General features: G+C 43.6%; 1 pseudogene; it reads left to right on the top strand.

The window, feature by feature from the left end:
- The window catches only part of LOC111967670 (oxysterol-binding protein-related protein 7-like), a 25,311-nt pseudogene extending 16,379 nt beyond the window's left edge, over positions 1–8,932 (top strand).
- The last annotated feature ends 344 nt before the right edge of the window (positions 8,933–9,276 follow it).

The following is a 9,276-nucleotide window of genomic DNA, read 5'->3' on the forward strand; positions in this document are numbered from 1 at the left end:
TATGTCCATACGGTCACTGTGGGGACGACATCATCGATGCACTTATTGATGAAGCCAGTGACTGATGTGGTGTACTCCTCAATGCCATCGGAAGAATCCCGGAACATATTCCAGTCTGTACTAGCAAAACAGTCCTGTAGCTTAGCATCTGCTTCTTCTGACCACTTTCTTATTGACCGAGTCACTGGTGCTTCCTGCTTTAGTTTTTGCTTGTAAGCAGGAATCAGGAGGATAGATTTATGGTCAGATTTACCAGATGGAGGGCGAGGGAGAGCTTTGTATGCATCTCTGTGTGTGGAGTAAAGGTGGTCTAGAGTTTTTTCCCTCTGGTTGCACATTTAACATGCTGGTAGAAAATAGGTAAAACGGATTTGAGTTTCCCTGCATTAAAATCCTCGGCCACTAGGAGCGCAGCCTTTGGATTAGCATTTTCCTGTTTGCTTATGGCCAAATACAGCTCATTGAGTGCGGTCTTAGTGCCAGCAACGGTTTGTAGTGGTACATAGACAGCTACAATAAATACAGATGTGAACTCTCTTGGTAAATAGTGTGGTCTACAGCTTATCATGCGATACTCTACCTCAGGCAAGMAAAACCTTGAGACTTCCTTAGATTTCGTACACCAGCTGTTGTTTACAAATATACATAGACCACCACCCCTTGTCTTACCAGAGGGCACTGTTTTATCCGGCCAAAAAAGCTTAAAACCCACCAGCTCTATGTTATTCATGTCGTTGTTCAGCCATGACTCGGTGAAACTTAAGATATTACAGTTTTTAATGTCCCGTTGGTAGGATATACGTGATCGTAGTTCATCTATTTTATTATCAATTGATTGTACGTTGGCTAATAGGACTGATGATAAAGGTAGATTACCCTCTCGGCAACGGATCCTTTACAAGGCACCCGGACCTTCGTCCCCGATACCTCTGTCTCTTTCTCCTGCGAATGACGGGGAAGAGGGCCTTGTCGGGCATCTGAAGTAAACCCTTAACCGTCCGACTTATTGAAGAAAAAGTATTCCTCCAGTACGGGGTGAGTAATCGCTGTCCTGATGTCTAGAAGCTCTTTTCGGTCATAAGACATGGTGGCGGAAACATTATGTACAAAATAAGTTACAAATAACGCGGAAAAACAACCACAATAGCACGATTGGTTATGGGATCGTAAAACGGCAGCCATCTCCTTCGACGCCCTTCTGCCAAATGTATAAATATAGGATTTTTTTGTACTCATGCAAACAATATCTCTAGCTCCTAATTCTCCTGAATGGTACTTCACAGACGACCACAGTTAGGAGATACAAGTGTTTTTGTCCAGGTCTTAACTCCTCAGTAGAATTGTTCTCGGACCTGGCCTAACAGCATCTGTATTGTTTTTGCAGAGCTGAACCGTTGTCAGTTGGACCTGTCTGAGCTGAACCGGCTGGTCCAGAGGCTGCAGTCAATGGAGGGGGGGCAGCAAGCCTTCACCAATGGAGAGCTGCAGCGCATCATCAGCATGCAGGTGAGATGAAGCAACACCGTTACAGCCCGGTGCCAAACCAAAACTTCCTAGGATAGGTTTAGCTGGGCTAGGATCAAATATCAACACTTATCCAGATGTTTCATGTTTACACATTTTCCCAAGGGGCTAGGGGTGACTTTGGAACATGGGCATACCAGTGAGTTGCAGGACAAGGGTGTGAGACATGCTTGAATTTAGTAATGTAATGAGACAACTCGCTTATACCACTGGGCAAAAACTGGTTGAATCAACAATGTTTCCACGCCATTTCAACCAAAACATTCAACGTGATGACGTTGAAAAGGGAATTTCATATTTTTTTCACCCAACTACTAAATCCAATGACAGATGACAGAGTGCAATTTTGGGTTGATTTCACGTTGAATTCATGTCTGTGCACAATGGGATGCCTGCTCAGTGATTTAAGCTGAGTCTGTTTTTTAATTCCACCAAGAATCTTTCCCTTGAGAAACCCAAGAAGTCCAGGTCTGGCAAGATATGGGGTCACTCACGCACAATGTCAAGAGTGGAGGCCCTCGGAATGGTAAGACAGGTTTGTAACATTTCAAGCATTTGGTTTTAGCTGTGGTTCTTAGATTAAATGTGAAGGTGATTTAGGAACATTTTCGACTCACCTTTTAGTTTTGATTTATGGATATTGTTCCAGTGAATTTTCCAATGGATTTGGTACTAATGTGCAGATATTTTTAAATCCCCCAAATCCTGAAATTCCTAAAGGTGATTGTGTACCACTAACCAATCTGTTATGAATATAATATGTTGCTTTTGTGTATTAGCCAACCCAATCCCCTGATAACTTTTAGGCTTCTTTTTAATCCAAAGCCTTTTCGTGGGATTACAAAATCGGTGAGTCCCGACTATGACACTAGGCAGACTGCCAAAGCATGGAACAACTAGTCCTAATTTAGCTCTTCCATGTTGTCCAGACAGTCAAATATAGACAAAGGGGTATATTTGTTTACAATGGAAAGTAACATCAAATCAGATGTAACTTTAGGGACAGAGTAAAGCAACGATTTACAGTAAACACTGCTATCAGATGGAAGTTTGCAAGTTGTAGTTGTGATAAAAGTTTGAGAAATAAGACATTTGTTTTGGCTAAAACCTTGTAGGACATACATGCTCCTAGAACTTGACGCTAGCTTTTAGCCTTCCATAGTAGTTATATTGCATGGCTTGTACACAGCTCTCCTTCCTTTTCCATCTACATTTAAACATATTTAACATCTCTGTAATGTGGGGAATCAGTGACTGACAACTACTGTAGAAAATGGTTATTCTGTTTGTTCTACTTTTTCATTCTTCACCATTCCTCAATTTTGTAGCTGTCCTCCAGTCACCTGAACAGCTCTTCCCAACTGGGTGCGTCTGTCCCCTCCCTCCCAGACTATGTACCCTCCATCCCAGACTACGTCTGCTCCCAGCTGTCCCCTCCCACCAACACCTCCGCTGAAGGCAAGAAGATCCAGCAGGACATCTGTACTTTGTCCCAAAGAGGTCAGAGCCAAATACACACACACACACTAACACACTTTGCCTTCAGGTGTTATTGTTACTACTGATGCTAAATGTGTATATCTTGATTTTCCTGTCCCCATCAGTGCACACGTCCCTCAAGTCTGTGCATGAGGCCTTGGCCCAGGAGCGTCAGAGACTGCAGGACACTTACCACCAATCAACCACACTGGCTGAGGTGAGGGTACACACCTTCATGGAGACAGGTTTGGTTTACAATAGACCTATGAGTGCTTTTCCTCCCGATTCTGTCTGTTTTGCGGTCTTTCTCATGGTGTCTATTGTTCGTCACTCTTCCCCTCTCTTTAGACTGCATCTGGGAACCAGTCCCGCCGCACGCCCTCAGTGACAGACTCTGCAGCAGAGTATTTTGATGCGAGTGACGACGTCCTGAATGGGAGCTCCTCTGAGTCTGACGAGTCTGGTCTGAGCGACAGGACCACCAGCAACTCTGAACCTGAGGAGGGCCATGGTGAGCGTGAACACACACACACACATATCAATTAGAAGTAGTTTTTCAGTGTTGCGGCGTCACTACAGCCTGGGGTTCGATCCATGACTGGGAGTCCCATAGGGCGGCGTACAATTGGCCCAGTGTCGTCCGGGTTAGGGGAGGGTTTGGCCGGGGGGGCTTTACTTGGCTCATCGCGATCTAGCGACTCCTTGTGGTGGGCCGGACGCCTGCAGGCTGACTTAGGTCGTCAGTTGAACGGTGTTTCCTCCGACACATTGGTGCAGCTGGCTTCCGGGTTAAGCGAGCGGGTGTAAAGAAGCGCGGCTTGGTGAGTCATGTTTCGGGGGACGCATGACTAGACCTTCGCCTCTCCCGATCCCGTTAAGGAGTTGCAGAGATGAGACAGGATCGTAAATCACGAAGTTGGGGAGAAAAAGGGGGTAAAATAAATAAATAAATAAATATGTTGTTTTTCAATGTATTGAAACATTTATACATTTTCCCCACAGCTTCGGCCACTCGTGAGTACCGTGCCAGCATCTCTAAGGCTCCCAACAGCGTCGTGCCCAAGAACACCGGCCGCCGTACCACTCTGCCTGCCCACTGCCCAGAGAATGCCCATGTGGGCCTGATGCAGATCCTCTACAACAATATAGGCAAGGACCTGTCCCGTGTCTCCATGCCTGCAGCTCTCAACGAGCCCATCAACCTGATACAAAGACTGTGTGAGGAGCTGGAGTACTCCGAGCTGCTCGACACTGCCAACAACACACAGGACCCCTACCAGAGGATGGTAAATAAAAATAAAAATATACATTAAAGTATGTGTCTTCAAAATTTGGTAACGCAAAGGATGTACGGCTTTTAGATACATCTTAAAGACACTGAATGGGAAAGTGCTCAAAGTAGCAGCATTTTTTCACATCAATAAACTATGATAAAGATTTTCCATTCTGTCAAAGGTATATGCTAGAATACAGTATACATTGAGCCTCAGGATTGAAACGAAACCACGTAACGACAGCTGCAGTATGTTAGATTAGAAGACTGAAGGTGTTTCTCTGTTCTTGTGCAGGTCTACATTGGTGCCTTTGCCATCTCTGGTTATGCCACGGCTCACTACCGCAACCGCTACAAGCCCTTTAATCCACTCCTGGGGGAGACCTATGAATGTCTGAGAGAGGACAAGGGCTTCCGCTACATCAGTGAGCAGGTAGGAGGACTGAACCTTCTCTGACATCCCTCAGCAGAAATGACGAGTGACCAGGTCAGACTAGTTCTGTCAGATTCAGACTAAACCATTAGTGTCTTTCATCAGGTTTGCCACCATCCCCCCATCTCTGCATGTCACGCAGACTCAGATAACTTCTCCTTGTGGCAGGGTGAGATTTCTTGATTATAAATTATATTTCTTGATTATAAAATAAGCGTCTTAACATTTGTCTTGAACCATTTTAAGATTTTTTTTGTAACTATACTATCGCACATTTTTATCAATAATGTTTCTCATGGAACACAACATATTTATGTCACCTGAACAGACCAGCGGTGGAAGAATAAGTTCTGGGGAAAGTCACTGGAGATCATGCCAACAGGGATGGTGAACGTCACTCTCCCAAGGTAATTGTTTGGTCCTGGTGGCCATTTCTTTACTATCTGCTCTCTCAAGCTGTTAGAAATGAAAATGTGAAATGCTCTACCTTCAATCACTCTTACAGGTTCGGGGACCACTATGAGTGGAACAAAGTAGTGACCTGTGTCCATAATGTCCTGAGCCAGCAGCGCTACCTGGAGCACTATGGGGAGGTTATCATCCGTAACCTCAACAGCAACGCATGCACCTGTAAGATCACCTTTGTCAAGTCCCGCTATTGGGGGTCGGACACCAACAACAACGAGGTGCAGGGCACTGTGCTGGACCAGACTGGGAGTGTTATCCACCGGTTTGGGGGGTTGTGGCATGAGGGCATCTTCTGTGACACTTTTCCCACTCCGCAGTGTATCTGGAAGCCAAGTGAGTATCCCACCCACACAAGGAAAAAACTCAAAGAGAGTTTAAAACATAAATCTTCTATAAGGGCTTTATTTCTCCTGTAAAAGAAAATTGGACTCATTATGTTCGATGCCCATTGATTAAAAATATTTAGTATGTAGGAAGCCTATTTAGAAAGACCAAGTTGTAAAAGGTCATTCTAAAGGTGCAGTTTTGTCACACAACCCAATGCCACAGATGTCTCAAGTTTTGAGGGAGCATGCAATTAAAATGCTGACTGCAGGAATGTCCACCAGAGCTGTTACCACGTGTAACCACGACAGCTGATGAAACTGGGACTTTGCACGACCGAAGAATTTCTGCACAAACTGTCATAAACCGTCTCAGGGAAGCTCATCTGTGTGCTCGCCATCCTCATCAGGGTCTTGACCTGACTGCGGTTCGGCGTCGTAACCGACCTCAGTGGGCAAACGCTCACCTTCGATGGCCACTGGCACGCTGGAAAAGTGTGCTTTTCAGGGATGAATCCCGGTTTCAACTGTACCGGGAAGAAGGCAGACAGCGTGTATGGCATCATGTGGGCTAGCGGTTTGCTGGTTCACGTTGTGAACTGAGTGCCCCATGGTGGCGGTGGGGTTATGGTATGGGCAGGCATCAGTTACAGACAATGCATTTTATCGATGGAAATTTGAATGCACAGAGATACCGTGACGTGATCCTGAGGCCCATTGTCGTGCCATCCATCCACCGACATCACCTCATGTTTTAGCATGATAAGGTGGTTAGTGGTATGCTAACTAAAGCCATTGTGGTTTGAGACTGTGGTTACATCAGCTCATTATTGTAGCTCACCTCATTGGCTTCTTTCACTGTGCAGATCCCCAGCCCAAGGACTACTACCTGTATTACGGCTTTTCCAACTTCGCACTGGAGCTGAATGAGCTCACCCCAGGCTTGAAGCCTCTTCTGCCCCCCACAGACTCACGCCTTCGCCCTGACCAGAGGTGAGTGGTGCCTCAATGGTCCGTGGAGGGCTTGATTCATTATTAAACAATTTTACAAATCATGTTTTTATATTGATAGGGCCTTACATTTTTGAACCAGGAAATATTCAGGGCCTGACTTGTAGATACGATGTGATAGGTTCGATGAACTGGAGCGTTGTTTTATGAGGTTTTACTTTTCCTCAGGATGCTGGAGAATGGGAGGGTGGATGATTGTGATAAGTTTAAAGAAGAAGTGGAGGACGTGCAGAGGGAGCGGAGGAAACAACTGGCTAAGAAAGGACAAGAGCACAAGCCACGCTTCTTCAAGTAAGTCCCTGCTCTTTTAGCCTTCAGTGATACTGAAGCAATAACAATCAGTGTGTCGTCTTATGTCGAGGATAATACTTCACCAAAAAAATACAGTTTTGTAGCCCTAACTTCAAGGTATGCTTTCAGTGATTTACATTTTCTGTTCATTTTCCATATTCAGGAAAGCTGTGGATTCCTCTGGGAGGGATGTGTGGCTGACCAACGGAACCTATTGGAAATTCAGAGAGAACCCGGGGTTTGCTAACACAAACAACCTGGAACTATGGTGAAGAAACGCACGGGGGCCATTTGGTGGCCTGAGAGAATCAAATGACAAAAATGACCCAAGTCTGTATTGAAACCCAGAGGATACGTGGTGGGAATTGATGAAGGCATGGATGAAATGTCCTGAGAAGCCCACCTTCTATCATCACCATCGTATATGCACTCCCAAGACAAAGGAAACTTCCAGGAAAGTCTGGAAACTACTTGGATCCACTGAACAGTCAACAGTGAACAGTCAAGTTGAAAATATTTCCCAGAATTCCCTGAAAGTGTAGCATCCATCACCTGAGAAGGATAAAGAGAGACTTTGTTCATTTTTCTAATGCATTTCTACTGGTACTTGTATGGTCCACTGCAATGTAGTTACGATCATTCCCTATTGTTTGTGTACATTTTTGTTCTTCTATCAAGATGCATTTGCTGTCCAGAGCAGTGTTTCCCAACTCCAGTACTCGAATACCCCAAAAATACACATTTCTGCACACCTGACTCAACTTGTCAACTAATCATCAAAGCCCTGAATGAGTTGAATCAGGTGAGTTAGTCCGGGGCAACAACAAAAACGTATGCTGTTTGGAGGACTGGAGGACTCGAGTTGAGAAACACTGTCTAGAGCAGGGGTATTCAACTCTTGCCCTACGAGGTCCGGAGCTTGCTGGTTTTCTGTTCTACCTGATAATTAATTGCAACCACTAGGTGTGCCAGGTCTAAATCAGTCCCTGATTAGAGGGGATCAATGAAAACAAGCAGTGGAACTGGCTTCACGGTCCAGAGTTTGAGTTTGAGCGGCCTCGAGGGGTGGAAGTGTGCGGTTCATTTGCTCAGGTCAAGAAAACATTTACTGTGGACTAATCTTCAGAGATTGTATATTTTGAAATGTGTATTTTATACTCTCTGGGCTGAATCCTAACTCGATTTTTGTGTTTCATCACTCAACATTTTCACATAAATCTCCCAAAGAAATCTAGGCATGATTCTTAGTTACGTGAGTGGATCTTAAGTTAAGATACGACCCTTTATGAATTATTGTTGAATCATATTTATTTCAGTGGCACTAGTGTATTAAATACCTCTCTTTTACAAGAGTTAATTTTAGTAAGTCAAACAATTTGACATGGGAATGTAACCTATAACTTGTCTCTCTCTATGTCATCTAGCTTGCACATAAATTACTTTTTATAATGTAAGTGTTGTGCTTTTGATTTGTGATTTTAGTTAACACTAATAATGCTATTGTGATGATTAAAGATATTTCTCATGAAAGGGGTTACCAAGTCGAAACTGGTTGAGTGGGAACTGAATGTACTGTATTCATCATAATTAATCTGCTTTAAGGTACTTTTTATAATGGTGAATTATGAGTATAATCAAATTATAATCAAACTAGACTTAATATCAACATGTGTAATATACAGTACAATGGATATATGGCTATTATTCAATAGTTTGTATTTACATTCAATGAGATATCAAACCAAACAGTTGTGATTTAAGATAGTTAAACTTTAATTCATGAATAAAAAACAACAGTACAATACACACGTAAGCCACCTTTAATAAATAACATTTTTCCCCCTCTGTTTTCTGCCATTCAAGTCTTTTTTTTACGTTAGAATAAATCAAACACAATATTTTGCATTTCTCTAMTGCATTCCTGAATCATCTGAGTCTGTATCCCTTTCCAGCCTCCTCGGACCGATTGAGTTAATGATGATTTATACACCTCTATAAAACGTGAGGATAATTCATCTCACAGAATGGAAGGTGCCCTACTCCAAGACAAACAGTGCACATTAAACACAAATGAACATGATTCACTATCCAATGTTGGATGGAGAATTTGACCTTTCAAGTCTACCCCTTATTCTCTAAGCCTTTTAAAGTCATCATTACTTCTGTACACAATWGCAATCCCAGGGGACTACATTTCCCATTCACAGGTTTATTCTGATATAGAGGACATGAACGTTAAAGGATGGAAAATCATCATCGGTTATGGAGTGTTTATGGAAGATTTCTATTGTCACGAGTTGGGTTTGTTTTGCTCATTGTAAGGAGTGAGATGACCACTAGGTGGCAGTCCTGAGGAGTCCACACCACACATATAGAATTCTCTATTTCCCCCAACAGAGACACACGAGCTGTCATGTTAGTGCAGGTTCAGTGCCAGTATAACATACAAAAAGATACAGAGTCAAATGTCAGCA

This window comes from Salvelinus sp. IW2-2015, linkage group LG8, assembly GCF_002910315.2.
Source record: "Salvelinus sp. IW2-2015 linkage group LG8, ASM291031v2, whole genome shotgun sequence".
Taxonomy (NCBI): domain Eukaryota; kingdom Metazoa; phylum Chordata; class Actinopteri; order Salmoniformes; family Salmonidae; genus Salvelinus; species Salvelinus sp. IW2-2015.